The sequence below is a fragment of the Ambystoma mexicanum genome, chromosome 10, assembly GCF_040938575.1.
Source record: "Ambystoma mexicanum isolate Mex_15411 chromosome 10, UKY_AmexF1_1, whole genome shotgun sequence".
NCBI lineage: Eukaryota > Metazoa > Chordata > Amphibia > Caudata > Ambystomatidae > Ambystoma > Ambystoma mexicanum.
Window position 1 is genome coordinate 789,975,482 of NC_090932.1, and position 16,881 is coordinate 789,992,362.

The following is a 16,881-nucleotide window of genomic DNA, read 5'->3' on the forward strand; positions in this document are numbered from 1 at the left end:
CTGGTCCCCCACGCGCGTCTGCGCATGCGTCCCATGCAGGAATGGTTGGCGAAACAGTGGTCTCAGGCAAGTGGTCAGTGGGACGATCTAGTGGTCGTTTCGCCAACACTCGTACAGAGCTTACACTGGTGGACAAGAGAGAATCTCGCAAGGGGAAAACCCTTTTACGATCAGGCAGTGGTGACTACAGATGCATGCCTGACTGGGTGGGGAGCTCACGATCTCCACCACACAGCTCAGGGTCTCTGGTCTCACTCAGTAGCCAAGAACCACATCAACCTGCTAGAGCTTCTGGCAGTATTCCGAGCGCTTCGGGCGTTCGAGCCCCATCTGCTAAACTTGTCGGTGCAGATCCGGACGGACAGCACGACAGCCATGTTCTATCTGAACAAACAAGGAGGGACTCGTTCGCCAAATCTGTCCAAGCTTGCCCAGAAAATCTGGATATGGGCACTCAGACGGAACATCTTCCTGTCATCACAACATGTTCCAGGGGAGCTCAATTCCCTAGCGGATGCCCTAAGCAGAGACTCCCTCCCAGAAGAACACGAATGGGTCCTTCACAGAGATTTCGTAGAAGATCTCTTCTCTCAGTGGGGTTTCCCCACTATAGACCTATTCGCCACAAGCGAAAACAAACAATGCCCAGGATTTGCATCCAGGTTCCCCCAGCCAGACTCCCAAGGGAACGCCCTGTGGATGAACTGGTCAGGGATGTTTGCGTACGCTTTTCCACCAACTCCTCATCAGGAAGGTGGTGTACAAGATGAACAAGGAATCGATGACGCTCATCCTAGTTGCTCCCATGTGTTCGAGACAACCATGGTTTCCACACCTACGCAGGATGGCGGTGTGCGAGCCCATCAAACTCCCAGCCTGGTACAACCTACTGTCCCAGCAACAAGGTCAAACAGTGCACCAGGAACCCAACTCAATGAACCTGGCAGCATGGCTCCTGAGGTCATAGAGTTTGGGCATCTCAATTTACCACAGAGGTGTATGGACATCCTAAAAGAATCCAGGAAACCAAACACAAGGCACTGTTATTTTGACAAGTGGAAGAGATTCGTTATTTGGTGCCAGAATAAACAAATCAACCCAGTTGATTGCACTCCTTCCAACGTTGTAACATACATGCTCCACCTGCTGGACGCAGGTTTGGTTTTTAACTCTCTGAAAGTACACCTGGCAGCCCTCTCGGCTTACACCACATCCCATAACAAAGTATCGTGGTGGAAAGTACCACTAGTTAAAGCCTTCATGGAAGGAGTAAAGAGACTTCACCCTCCTATTTCGAACCCAGCGCCAGGATGGGACCTCAATGTGGTGCTAGCTAAGCTCATGGGCCCCCCTTTCGAACCCATGCATAAAAGTAGTCTCAAACACCTGACTTATAAAACGGCCTTCTTAGTAGCCATTACCTCTATAAGAAGGGTCAGTGAAATTCAGGCTCTGTCAGTGCAGGATCCTTTCTTTACTATCCACAAAGACAAACTGGTTTTACGCACACACCCTAGGTTCTCACCTAAATTTATATCTAAATTCCATGTAAACCAGTCCATCGAGCTTCCGGCTTTCTTCCAGAACCCGCAAAGCTCAGCTGAGGTGAACTACACACCCTTGATGTGCGTAGGGCGGTCCTCTAATATGTGAATAAAACCAGACCGCTAAGGAAAACAGATCAACTGTTTGTCTCCGTAGCTACAGGCAGAGAGGGCGATCGCGTCTCTAAAGGCGCGATCTCGACGTGGATTATCAACTGTATTCAGCTGTGTTACTCTCTTTCTGAAAAAACTCTGCCTTTTACGCCAAGGGCCCATTCTACTAGAGGCATTGGGGCCACTCTGGCTTTCATTGCCAATGTTCCCCTCAACACCATTTGCAAAGCAGCTACTTGGAGCTCTATTCACACTTTTACTCAGCATTACTGCATTGACACTCATTCCAAGACAGATACACAAGTGGGACAAGCGGTTCTAAGACACCTGTTTGCTCATGACCCTTCTCAAATCCCACCACCTTCTTCGGGTACTGCTCGCTAATCTATGCACAGCATGTGATCTAAGCAGATTCCACAAGCCTCAGAAGGGATACATTACTCACCGTAATCGTATTTCTGATGCTTGTATCTGCTTAGATTCACATGCGACCCACCCTTCCTCCCCTCCGAGAGAAGGCGCATGATTGCTGGTAGTCTTACCTTTCTGTCTATCTGCTTGGATTATCTGTACTCACGCTACTCCTCATGCTTCCTCATGTCAGAAAAAATACAATCTGAGGATCCTAGACGCGTGAGGGATCTTGGGTACAGTGGACGTCACACTAGGGATAGTATTACTGGCACGCCTGTGTCGACGCCCATTTTCGAGTTTCGAAAAACAAACTGTAATACTCCGCAGCTTCCACTAGATGTCGGCCTATGCACAGCATGTGATCTAAGCAGATACAAGCATCAGAAATACGATTACGGTGAGTAATGTATCCCATATATATATATATACATATATATATATATATGGTATAGCACTCTAGTTCCCAGCTTTGTGTACCTTCTGCAGTTCAGTTGCTCTTCTCCTCCAAGCGGTTCATGCGTCTTGTAATCTTCAGGGAGGCAGTCTGTTCAGGTGTTGCTGATTAGTACCAATTTTGGCCTCAGGGCATTCTGGTAGCTGTAGTCAATGCTGGTAGCCAGGAACCAACTCCCCTCCAATTGCACAATATAAATCCCACGGTGAAGAAGGGAGGAAAAAACCAGCATTATGGCTCACCTGAACAGACTGCCTCCCTCAAGATTGCAAGAGGCATGAAAGTGCTTGGAGGAGAAGAGCAACTGAACTGCAGAAGGTACACAAAGCTGGGACCCAGTGTGCGTGCCTCACCACCTCTTTTTTCTAAAAATTGATTCGGGAGTCCCGGGCTCCAGAGGCACAGCACCGCGTCACCCATGCCCCACTTTTTGCTTTTTGCGTGAAAGTCAAATCTTGCTGATTTTGCTTTTTAATAGGATGTCAAATCTTGCTGCCCATTTCTAAATTCTCTGTACTTTGCTTGTATACTGTTGCTTCTCTGTAACCTGCTGGCCCAGTGACCTCACCACTCTCTTTTGTCCCACACCTATCTGCCTTAGCCCCCCCAACTTCTCCATTCTCTCCCCGCTTCCACCCCCATGGCGCTCTCGGTCTCTCCTATCTTTTCCAACTGCTTCTCCATTGACTATCCTTCCCTTCTCACCAAGTCTGGCAGGAAGAAGTTCAAAAAGGATATCTTGGCCTCTAACCCTGGTCTTCCTATCGACAACACCTACTCCAGTGCTTCCTCCAGACAGACCCTCACCAACATCCTCTTTGTCGTTCCTTCGCTAGATCTATGAACTCTTCATATGATCTCTGTGCTCTGTCCTATCTCCTCCTCTCCCATTAATGGTGGCACTCGCTGGGAAGTTCTCATGGCTTCCTTCGACTCCTCTAAAGTCATCATTAATATCTACCTTAATGGCACTGTCATGGTTCAAGACCCTCAGGCCAATCTCCTCCTCTTTGGTAGGTGCTTCCCTCGCCTCATCAATTTCCTCTCATATCCTGCTGTTCCTTTCTCTCCCCCCTTGGCTACCTTGCCCTCTCTCTCCTCCTTCTCTGCCCTTTTTAGGGCTCTTTCTCCTCCGCACGGTGTACCTCTGATCTGTACCCCTCCCCGGAAGGTTTTTAAGGCTGGCAACCTTCTTCATCTTGCCACTCTCAACTCGCGCTCTGTCAAACACTCCTCTGACATCTACCACCTCCTTGAAGAACTAGACTTTGATGTCCTTGGTCTTACTGAGACATGGTTCACAGCCAGCTCTGTCACGAGCTTTGACACTCTCCTCCCTGATTGTTACAAGATCCTGACTGCACCCAGATCCTCCTGGTTCGGCGGGGGGGTTAGCCCTGATCTTTCCTGAGTGGATTCCTGCCTCTATCATTCCCACTCAGACATACTGCTTTTTTAATTGTATTGTCTGTAGGCTCTCTCTCTCTCGCCTTCCCATTCACTTACTGTTGCTACCATCTAACGGCCTCCTGGTCAAATCACCTCATTTAGTGGGCGGACCGTGGACGGACCTCTCCTCCTCCCTCCTGGCCTCTACCACTCCACTCCTCCTCGGTGACCTCAATATCCATTTAGACTCTCCTTGTTTCCTCCTGTGTACTCTTCTGTGACCTCTGCGACTCCCTCTCCCTGTCCATCCTCCCCTCTGGCCCGACTCACTCTGCAGGACACACACTTGATGTCTTGATCTCCTCTGACCTCCACCTCTCCATCCCTCCGACCTCCACCTCTCCATCCCTCTGACCACTCCTCTCTCCTGGAGCGATCATTCCCTCCTCTCCTCTCATCCCCCTTATCCAAGCCTAACCCAACATTGCCACCTACCTTCTCGGACATCTGGCCCATGAAGCATGTGTCAGTTGAGCCTTTCACTGCCACCTTCTCTCCCCCCATTCCCTCCACCTCTGGCTGACTCACATCCTGACACAGCCCTGTCTCTGCTCTACTCTTCTATTTCTGATACTTTTGATGCTCTTGCCACTGTCATGAGGAAAACGTAACTGTAGGGCGACTGAGAGGAAATGGAGGGCTTCTTGTTCATCCAACTGACCTGTCACCTGCCCCAAAGGCAATAACGTCCTCACCGAGAAGAGAGTCCACATTGAAGCCCATGTCTCTGTGGCATCTAACAACTCGGCCAAACTCTTGAAAAGCTGCAAGGAGCTGGCCAACCCTGCTGCAGTCTCTACCCCTCCTGTTGCCTCCCAGGCTATTTGCAATGCCATTGCCTCTCACTTTATCTCAAAAACCCAGGACCTCCTGTCCACCCTTACCTTCCCTCCCCCTCCACTCCCCTCTCCGTCTGTCCTGCTGACCCTCCTTCAGCCACCCCCCAATCATCCTTCTCATCCTTGCCTCTTTTCTCCCGATGAGGTCGCTAGACAAGTCTGATCTATGAAAGCCTTGTCAAAAAAGATTCATCCCTGTTCCTCTAAAACCATCAAGGACCACATTGATAATCTTGCTCTGGCCCTTGCTGATTTTTGCAACCACTCCTTTGCCCCAGGATTGGTGCCTTTTTTGTTTTGTTGAGGGAAATGCTCTACAAATGTTAGTGGCCATGCCATGTTTCTGTCCAATCAAACAGTGTCACGTGCCTTTGAATGGATAACCTGGATTAAACGCTTGAAGTAATTGCCAACAAATTTGATGTGAACTTTATATCCCTGTTTTTGTGTCCCATTACCGAGTGCAGAATCAATCTCCATTTTGGTACAGCCTTGGAATTGTTTTCATTCAGCAAAACGGTTGCAATCTGCCAATCTACAGAATAAGCTGCCACGCATTGATACTGCTTTCACCTTTAGAGGACAGATCATGCAAACCTACACAAATAAGACTGCTACCACAAAAAACTGAACTATGTGCCAATAACCCACTACCATGTTCTGTGCGGGGATAGGGCGACATGTAGAACATTCAATATGAGGAAAATAAATTGCTTTTATGTAGAGCTTGCTGCTGCAGATATTGCAATTTTATAGTGCTGTCAATAAACGATCATGGGTACATATAGTATTGACCTTGGATGGATGAATATATTATTGGGTCTATGCTTCCCACTGAAGGATTGTATTGTTGTTATGGAGTTACAATAGTAATACCAACTTCTGAAAAACAGTTTGCATAAAAAGAAAAGGGGCATCATTCTCGGTGCCTTCTGGATAACTGGTAGGTGAGAAAGGTCCGCTGGTTATGGGGAGCACAATTAATAAATTCCTTTTGGTGTGCAAAAAAAAACTGTCGGTTTTGCTATGTTCGAGCATACTCTGGTAAGTGTGTCATCAGAGGGAGAACCTCCACATCATTTTTCTATATTTTCTTGAAAAAACGTTACATACTAAGGCCCTTTGGAAATATAAACAAATCTGGAAACCTTGGATGCCCAAGCCCACGTGTCCACCAAGATCTACCAGTGGCAGAATGAAAATCTGCATCAAAAATGGGCAGCAGTGACCAGGATCACAAAATGATGCAACCAGGGCCGCTAGTTAGGAGAGGCTAGGTCTGTAACTGACCTTTAGAATCTCTGTGGATGCGCATTAAGAAAGCAATCAATTATAGTTTCCGTGTGTTCAATTCATGTACCGGGGTTACACAAAAGAGGTTTGGTTTCCTAGCCCCTCTCTGGATTCGAGACCCCATCTAAGTCTGTACTTAGCTATTCGATCCAAATTAATGTATAGACATCGGAGGAATAACAGGCTAGGGCTGCTCTTCTGCACTAGGACCTGTAACTGCAGCAATCATAAATACAGGAGTCGAGTAATTAGATCAGTGAACAAAAATGCAACAGAAATCACAATAGTAGACAAACGGCTAACCTGCTATACAATTCTGTTTTAATTCCTCTGGCTCGTAGACAGTGCATATAAATCGGATTCGTGACCATCCTGGGACTTATTTCTCCATTCAAAGGTGAGGTGCCCCATGCTGTTTGTTGTGTCTGTGGAGACCTCCACTTCTACTCACAGCTGCCTGGTATTCTTCCAGTAGCACGACCAAGGTGAGAAATAGAGTGCCTTGTCTGATTCTTGTGGCATGGACTTGCGTGGAATGGCAACCTTCATTTACATGCAGCCTATTGGCCAGCCAGTATTGCTGTGTAATGTCTGCCGCCCAGCTGAAACCCAGGTTGCAGCCTTGGAGGGTGCATCCATTGCTGGTTTCGGACATATATTGATTGAACTTGCCCACTTTTGGGGACAAAAAGGTTCTATTGAAGTATTGCATATTTTGTAGCATGGGTCTTAGTAGAGAGGTGGTACAACTTTAAACCTGGCTGGTTTCCTAGGGTTTCTTTTTTGAAGGCATAAAAAAGGTCTCGCATCTTGCCTCCGCCTCTTTTCCAGAGTAATTCTAACCCTTTCCTTTCTCTTACGGGACCTTGCCTATAGGCACCCATCTTGGCATAAAGTGCGACATAGAATACCCCGTCAGATTACATTAGGTTAAACCTGTATTGTTTCCTAAGATTTCTATTTCCATTTGTGAAAGAATTTATATATAAGGCAGCTTCATAAGCTATATTTGAATAGTTAGTGCCCAGTACCTTAATCTTGCAAACAGATAGGCTCATTACGAGCAGACCAAATACAAAGCTAGATCTGTTGTTCACATGCACGACAAGGCAAACGAGATATATGTGTGAGCTATGTTTTTGTAATAAGGTAAACAAAAAAGGCATGCTACTTGGTGTTATGCACGTATTAAATCTGAAGTTGTCAGTCTAACGCCTTTTAACTATGCTTTGTGCAAGACCTATATTAGACATACGTGCGTCTTGTACGAATTGTTTATAATGACATTGTTTTACCTTTTCTGTATTTTTTGTACAATAATCGAAAAAGTGTCAAATTAGTTACCTAAAATTATTTCACGAGTAAAGTTTACCTTGTACTAAATGAGTCTGCCTGAATGGATTTCTGCTGAATAACTGCGACTCTGCATTTGTGAACAAATAAGGCCCTAGTTTTGGGGCACAGCTGCTTATACATTGCCCTAATTCCTCCAGGAGACATCATTAGCACAAGTTATAAAAATGATATTTGACTGACTTTGTTTACTCACCCCGCTAATATGTGTACACAATAAAGCCATTTCATAGAGTGGCGCAAAATCACAGCCATTTGCCTTGTCTGAGCAGATGTTAAGCAGGCAATAGCTGAATGGTAATTCCGAGAGGATGGCATTCTTAAGCCTATCTGAAGTATCTTGTATGGGGCACTCCAGCCTTGGCAACAAAGCTGGGCCTCTCGGGAGAGTTTTCCAGCTAAACCTCTTTTCTTTTTTGTCGCACTATATGGACTCTCTCAAGTCACTATAAAGCAGTTCATTGCTGGGCTAAAGCTCTGTGGCTTTTGTTATTGGGCTCTGTGGACATGTAATTAGCCCTCCTGGCAGGCCTGGCAGGCCAGTTAATGGTCATATGGAGTTTCTATGAGGCAGGCTGCCTTTGTATAAATCCTGCTTGGGGGATGCGTTTATGGGTCACTTCCTACCTGGGCCAGGCTTTGTCCCTGCGCCCCTCGGGCTGCCAGGGAGCAGGTTCCCTTGACCATGGGCAGCCCAGCTTGCCTTTCTGAATCCACTCCTCTAATCCCCAGTGTAAACAGAGGATTTAGAAAAGCTTCTGTCACTTACAGTTGCCAAGCCACTTGGGTGTCTGTGATTCATTTCACAGACGGCATTACCGAGTGACCGAAAAAGCGCTGGCGGCTTTAAGCTGGTTTGTAAATTAAATATGCGTTTTTCTCGCTTGAATGCCGTTTTATTTATGGAAACGCAATGGCCTAAAATGAAAAAAAAACTTTTTTTTTTTTTTACCAACTGCTGCTTTTAGGTATCATCATTTACTCCTCTGATATATAGTTTAACCTTAAAATTCTAGGCCTGCAATATTTTGCAGCATAATATCGTATTCGAAGCAGATAATAAAACGTCTATGTTGAGTCTCATTTGAACAGTTTTTAAATGCATTTAAGAAATTAAAATGGGCAAATCCAGCTGGCCTCTGCTTATCTCTAAAATCTGCAATTTCATTTAGGATTCGCATAGTCTTACTGACAATTCTAAATAACTTCGCTGTCACCCTACACTTCTGAAGCTTCGAATTACTCCATGCAATGCCACTGGGTTTTGTTGCTGAGTTATTATAGTTACTATTTTATTTGGTGTGATGAGTGTGAAGTGAATTATGAATATCAGTAGGTTCGAATGCCTTTGGGTGTGTTTGCAACCGTAAAAACAAGGCAGCTTTTGTCCCTTGTGGCGGGACTCTGTGCTCCGGCCACACCATCGCTCGTGACAGATGTGGCTGCACAGACCACATACGTAGCTCCTCTGATTTTAGTCTGCTGGAACTAACAGGATCACTGGTTATTTTCTAGAGGCTTGCATTTCTTTTATAGGAGCTGTTTAGTTAAAGAGGTTGGCCTTTATATTTTGGCCTCCATATGTAAAATGACTTAGCTGGGCAGGTGGCCGTAGATATGAACACATCAAAGCGTCCTTTATAATCTGTATTCTGTTATAGATGATTAGACTTCCAGCAGACACAGTTTGAGCTTTCAGCATACACCACACCACGATTTATAAAATAAGATCTATTTTGAATCGCTGAAACTGGTAAGCTCTAAGAAATGTTTTGACGGCAAAAAATATTTTGATATTTATTTTATCATTTTGATCACGTTCAACTTTAACATCTTAAATGGACAGATTACAAATCTTCAAACACGTGAACTCGCGCTGTTGAGGAACTGGTTTACCAAATTGAATGTTTAGAGGATTAGTATTTTATAGATGTGCCTGTTTTATGCTTAGAAATATATATTTGACTGTTTGGGACCCAGAAAAGGCAGATTACTTTTGACAATGTCAGTTCAGAGAAGAATTAAATAATGCTGTTTTTAATTTGCCTCAAATATACATTTTCTTTGTGAGCACTTCAATTGTGCCTTGCTCGTTGAATTGTGAACATTAACATTTTCATACACCAGTAAGGACCCTACAGTGTAAACCTCTTTCAGCGTTCAGGAAAACACTTTCAGGGATTTTGGGAAATATAGACCTATTTTATGGATCTGGTTCAGCTGTGTGCAGATAATCTTTGTGGCATTCATAAGCAGAAAATATCCAATTGGTGTTTCATGATACTTTACTCTAACAGGACCGTTTCCAGGGCTGCATTACTTGAAAATGGCGTCTTCGGTCTTGCTTTTTCTAAACATTTGCTGAAAGACACACCTTTCACTGTCTCATTGCTTATTTATTTATTATTTTAGAAGTTGCCAGCCACAAACGTAGTCATTGCATAGCTGCCCCGTGGAATGACGGAAAAGGCAGTGCAAAAGAGGGTGGGAGGGGTCTAAATGTTCATTTCCTTGGAACGGTAAGGGACTGTTAAGTGACATGGGTATAGGCCACGGGGAGACGTTCAATACAAGTCAATACAGCCAGGTGAACACAACACCACATTACATAGCCATAATACAATTAAGTTCAACCAGGTGATGGGTCAACATGGTACTGTGAGGGACGAAGACAGTCTAAAGCAGATAAGAAATATGAGACAGTAACGTATGCCTGGTCTTGGCTAATAGGGTCTAAATGGCAAAGGAGAGATTAAAAATGAAAGTAGTCGGCCGTTTCCTGATTAGGAGATTGATGTCCAATACTCTGAGCGATGGAGAGCTTGTTCAAAAGTGTTGTACTAGCTCTACTGAGTAGCTTGCCTCTGAATTTAATTTTTGTAATCCGGACTAGCGACCGGAAAAAGAAATTAGCCGACTTTAAAACCAGGAGGGGGTGGTATTTGATGATCTTTTGTTGGAAGTAAGCTGGACCAAGGTCGATAGTCTCAATGAATAGTGCTGAGTTTTTAAGGTAATTCGCCTTTCAATGGGTAGCCAATGCATGGATTTGATGGCTCATGTGAGTGATCACTTGGTTTCAGGTTTGAGATTAGTCGAGTAGCCTTAATCTGGATTGCTTGAATTTGGCTATAACAGGGCCTTTTGAGTGCCCCAAATGTTAGCTATTAATTGGAGCCGAGAAGTGAGAGCACAAAAGCTACGGTGACCTGATGGTACATATTTAGGAACACTAGAGTGTGTTTACTCATATGGAGCTGGTAGTGTAATTTCTTGGTGATGTCTTTATACAAGTCTGAAAAGGGAGCAGAGTGTACAGCAATGATATTGGCAGCTAGTTTGACATTAAAAAGCCAAGGCAAGAGGATAGAGCCTTAGAGTACTCCGCACGGCAAGACAGACGGACTGGACAGAAAGGGACACACTCTGGCTGTCTTGCAGGAAGGAGGTGACCCACTCAAGAGCCAGGCCTTTTCTACCCAGACGATCCCTTAGTCCAGGGGTCTGCAACCTTTCGCTCTCCAGATGTGTTTGACTACGATTCCCTTGATTGCCCATCATTGCCCATGCTGGCTAGGAATTGTTATTTGTAGTCCAAAACATCTGGAGAGCCAAAGGTTTCCGACCCCTGTCTTATATGACTGGGGAAGGTGGGATGGTTCAAAGTGTCAAAATCCACTGCAAGGCAAGCAGGATGAGAAATGCAGGGGTACAATGGTCCAAGGAGAATAGTAGCCCATCTCTGATGAAGAGTAAAGCAGATGCGTTCCCACTAGTGCATTGAAAGCCAGATTAATGGTCATGCATTGGACTCCCTGTAATACATCAACTGCTGGGTAGCCATTTTCTACAGTATTTTTCCTAAATAAAGGGTGTTCGCTATTAGTCACTGTTTGGCCAGAATGGGTGGATCGTCAAAAGCCTTCTTCAGCATGAAGGTGAAGCAGGTTTTCTTTAAGGCGAAAAGGAAATAACCGAAATAACCCTAACGGAAGCAGCTACTAACAAACAAAGACAAACTTGGTGCAAGAGATAAAATGTTATGTTTGATAATGGATACCAAACAGGAATAGAGTTGTTCTAATGAGGCTCTCATTACAGTTTTGATGATATTTTACAGGCTCACCTGGTTGAAGGCAGAAAAGTGGAAAATAGGGTAGGAAGTAGGCATCTGGAGGGCGGGTGAGTGTAAGACCATAGGTGAGCAGCATTGTTACATTGAATGCACTTTACTATTCAATGGAGGGGATGGAGAGCTGTCCCTAAGGTCTTGAGATTCCAGAGGGGTTGAATGCCGTTCTGGTGGGATTCCATGATGCAAGTGCGCAGAAACGCTTTCTGCTGCAGTTTGATTTTGTTGTTTTATCCCCTGCATATTGTATGAATTTAAATGTTCAAGTTTATTATTTATATAGCACACCCAACCCCGAGGTAGCGGGGCGCTTGAGCATATGTGTCTTCATGGAGAAGGGATTTCCACTATGTGTCGCTCAAATGCAGTTTGAAGTTAAAGTACAGTAATCATTAACGTTTTTGGCTTATTTGGTCATAGAAAATGACTGTGATAATAGTTAAGAGCAATTGTGTCCCTTTTTGCATTAAACAATTTTTTAAGATCGTACTGTCCTGTCCTGTATAGTTTGTAATATTACATAATAAGCCATTCATGTTGAAATAAATGCTCTGTTGTCTTGTAGAGTATTTGACCAAGTATGTTTTGCCATCTGCTTTATCTTAAGCTTTCAGAATCCTGAAATATTACAGAAATCTTTTTCAGACTAGTGGCCTTTGTAATGTGAATGTCAGGGCAACCAGACCATATTCAGCAAGTTTAATTCCCTGATAACTGATGTAGTACCTCTTAGACTAAAATACTGGGTTATTCCAACCTTGAACAAGTCCTCAGTTTTACTCTGTGTCAGCATACTCTATACCTTTTTAGACAAGCTTTTACCCATTTTGAACTTTTGATTGTTGACCTGTGTGAGCATGAGTGAGTTCATTATTTTGCTCCAAAGCCAGTATTAACGCTTGATAGTGCTTGCAGAGAATCCCTTCTTCCCCAGAAAGCTGAAGCTGTAAAGTCCTAAAGAAACCTATGAGCATGTAATATGTGATGTGATCTGTAAACTTTCAATGTTGCAATAAAATATGTCCACACTGTCTTGTATTATATTGGGACTCCTATAACGCAAACAAGCCTTGGAAGTTGTGGAGTGCTGTACCATGTGACTGTGTACCTAGAAGAGGGTGTTATAGTTTCAGACAGGCAGAAATGTGTGGGATTCTTAGACATTGCCTTATAAAAGACAGATCAGGTGTTTATTGAAGAGATGCATTTTCACTTGCTTCTTGAAGAGTATGTGTTTATTGCACTTCCAGTTCTTGCAGTGACATATTTGGCTTCTTGGATTGTGTTGGTCTCCTGAGGTTTTTCTGCTAGTTAGGAACAGGCATTGTTCTTTACTGCTTTAAAGGTGATAAATCCGGTCTTGAGTGTAATGAGGCCTGAAGTGGTTGCCTGTGCAGGTCCCTTATTGTGCAATGTGCCAATGTGCTCAAATTTATTTAGTCCTGCAAGTCTTGCGGCATCATGAATGTTAGGTTTCATGGGTTGTAGTGTGGAAGTGGGAAGGCCAGGAAGTGGGGCATAGACTTTGTCCATGTGGCAGAGCGCAAGGGCTCCGGCTGTGGCCTTGAAGCCAGAGTCTAGGATGATTCTGAGTAGCATGGGGACCTGGAACACAATGGTCAAGGATTTATTGCAGATATGGAGTTTGAAAGGGAGCTTGTTATCATAATGAATTCAAAAGATTTAATATTTGCAGTGAGTTGGAGATATGTGCCTCTGTAGGTTCGTGTTGGCTTACCACACCTGCATCTGTGCTTTTCTGCTGCTATTTGTGATGAGTAGGAATTCGTTTTTTATTTGATTGAGCTTGAAATAAACACTTAACATCCACGCCTGGTTGTGAGTGAAGGTAAATAGTGACGATATCCACCATTGATATTGTCAATGGGGTATAGCAACACATGCATTTGAAAATTATCTTCTTGTTGGTGGACATTTAAATTGAGGATTAACAATGTTCATGGCTAATTGATCAAGAAGGACCAGGTGGCATGAATTATCTTTGTCTCCAATCTAGAGGATGTCCTCATCAACTCGGATTGTTGCTCTCTCATGGCTCCTTCAATGGCTGTAACTTTAGTGATTGTTGCGTAGAAGTTGGTTGTCGACTTTTTCATGTGATTAGATGGCAGCTGTTTTTTCCATTTATATTTCTGAGTAAAGGTAGATGTTTTATAAGTCTGTAGTTGTCAAGGCCACTTCGGTGTAGGCAGACTTTTTCATAGTGGGCGAGGACCAGTCATGCTCTTAGAGGGTATGGGATGATGCCTTGTAAGGGGAAAATTGTATCATTCCAAGACATGGATGAGGGAATTTTTGTTGACGGATTGAATGAAGTGGGAAGGGACAGTATGATATTTATTGGTGGTACCTTCAGTGGCTGGCAGATGTTCGCAGTGTCTGTGTTAGTCTAAAAATGGCACCGTAAATGGGTTGGTATGGTTGAGCTGATGTTAGTTTGGTTATGTAAATAGTGCAGTTAATAGCGTAATATTTCCTAAATTTGCAACAACCTATGTTGCTGTATATCAGTATAGATAATCTTGCTTCTTTGTGATTTGTTGGAATACTGGAAAATTAAATATTTAATTGTTCATGAATCTTTTGTCTGATTAAGCAGCAGGTAGCGGTAGTAGGGGACCACTTGCAAGCACACACTTTCAATTTCAAAATAAATTAACTATATACCAAATATACTGCACCAGATCCCACAGTTATTCCGTTATTTATAAAAATAACATTTGTATCACAAACTTATGTTGAGCTCAATCATTTGTTTGTTAGAATGTCCTTAGAAAACAGTATAGATCCACATAGACGATTTTGTCAAAAACAATGAACCTTTTAACAAACAATCTGGTCTTGACAATTTGTGGCAATGTATTGTCAAACAATTAATCAAATATTGTAATTAGCATAAGTCAGCAATAAAAATATATGAATAACAGTAGAATCTGGAGCAGGGTAAGTGCTATATCGTTAGAGTAAATTCGCAGTTAATCATGTTGATCGTTTGGTGAAAAATGTACTGGTGGCATCTCACTTGTTTACAGAATAGGGAATTTTGATGGTCTTTAGTTGGTTGACAAAATGCTTCACTTTTGAGAGCGCTTTGCTTCTGTTGGCAACTGCTGAAAGAATTGGCATCTAGTAAAAGGTTTTGGCAGTTGTGGTGAGGTGTCTGTGTGTTGCAAATAATCTTTAATGTTAGGCCAATGTGGCATTGTGTTTTGTGCCATTACTATACCATGGATGGATTGACTTCTATTGGTTGGTTCTTGAGTGTATTTCTTTAACGAGTTTGCCTTTAATGAGGCATGACTTATTGTTAGCAATTAAGGTTTGATTGAATGTGTCCAGAATAGTGTTGACATGTGGTGTTTCATGAGCTTCATTTGTCAGAATGCTGATGCCATGCTTCAGTGTGTTTTGGGGGTAATCCCCAAAGTAGCATTATTCTTGTTTAATAGGATTGGTTTAAACCTGGTTGAGTGGTTGGTGTCGAAAGGCACTAAGAGGGTAGGTCAACCCAGTCCAGAGGCAGCTGTCCTCAAAGTCTGGAATTTAATGGCTGGCATAGGAGATGTCTTCCTTTGTTTTGGGTTGTTTCTGTGATATGCTTTTGAATATATCATGTGGCGAGCAGGCTGAAGGGTGCGTCCTACATTTTAATAGTTGTTGAATATCTAGGGGGGTAGAAGGTCCCTGAGAAAGTGGCAGATGGAATAGAAAATTAATGTTGTCTTGATAAGGGCAATTCTGAATTCTGTGAAGATTGTTTGAGCACTGGGAGAACTGTACGTCAGGTGACTCTTTGAGAGGCAGAGATTAGGAAGCAGCAGGCAATGTGTTCCAATGAGCTGAGAGGCACATCTTCCCAGCCGACTTGTAGATAAATGTGCGGTAGTCTCCTTTTTCGTGAGTTCTAGCAATGTGTTGATTTATATGTTGAAGAGGACAGTGTGTTCGTGTCACTGAGCCATGAGACTCTGACCAATATAATGACTGGCTTGTTTGACGTGATGGTGTCTTTGATGTCTTAAGGGTGGAATAGTGTGGAACATGCACTGGATGATGTGAGATTGTGTGTTTTAATATGTTGATGAGTGAACTAGGTTGCTGGGATCGGAGGGGAGTGAGGATTTTAGTTCTGGTTGCGTTGTTCTGTATAAGAGATGGGGCAGTGTCAGGGGTTAGGGAATCTGGCACTTGTTTGCAGTTTATCACAGGTGGGAGGGCAGAGGTTCTGACGCTAGCTCTACAAAGTACTAATAGAGCCATGCAGTAGTTGTACTTCTCCATCCTTAGTTTTGGGTGCCCTGGAGTCTTACTGATAAGACCGAGGGATAGACTGGCTTGAGACATGAGTTGTCGGGGTTAGTCTCATTGCTTTATTTGCTGCTCCAGTAAGCAGTGCAGATGTCGATATTGTCTCAGAGGTCAAACAGTGCTTTATGGAGGAAATGAGGGAGGTTGTGGGACGTGAGGGTAGGCAGCACTTGCCGCATAGGATGACCATCTCCTTCCAAGAACAGGACAACTTGAGCCTTTCCCAGGAGTGTTCAAGCAAACGTCTATCCTAAAAGTAATAGCCTCCTGGCAGATCTTTTATCTTTAAAGATCCCCTTCATCATTGTGTCTTTACAGGTTAATGCGTATTAATAGCACACTGTGCACACATGTCTGATAATATAAGTAGAACAGGAGTGTTTCGTTGCAATCCTTTTGTCCAACATCCTTACTCCCTGTAGTTCTCCCTGTAGTGACAGTTGGCTCTAAACACATTACGACTTCTTAAAATAATTCAACCTGTTAGCTGATTTAACTTATTTCCTGCTTCTGTTAAAGTTCGATTTTTCTAGCCTTACTTTAAGCAGAGCACGGCTGGTGTTTCACTGTTGTTTAGCAGTTCATTTTTTTACTGCCTTGAACAGGTGACTCCTGGTAGTTTACAGCACTTTTGAATTGAAAGGCAATTTCCTTTGGCCAAAACTGCCATGACAAATTCCTGTAGTGTCTCTGGTAGATGGCCACCAGCTACTTGTGTTTGCATGGTTTTATGATTGTTGGAAACTAGTAAAATGAGGAAATCGTGAAAACTGTCCCCACTTATAGGCAAGCCTAAATGAAGTTCTGGCGTGTCAAAAAGGAAAGTGGCCAAATCATTACATGTTGGCTGTCAACTAAGAGCCTCTGGACCCATTGTAAGTCATCTTTCGTATCCCAGGGTTAGCTCCCTCCATCCATCTTGGCAGTAACTAAGTAAGTTGCCTTCAGCCATGTCTGTTT

At 43.6% G+C, this 16,881-nt stretch overlaps 1 protein-coding gene across 1 annotated transcript in view; it reads left to right on the plus strand.

Annotated features, from left to right (window-relative positions):
- The window catches only part of RSRC1 (arginine and serine rich coiled-coil 1), a 1,885,372-nt gene that overhangs the window by 1,059,825 nt on the left and 808,666 nt on the right, over window positions 1-16,881 (plus strand). The window lies entirely within an intron of this gene.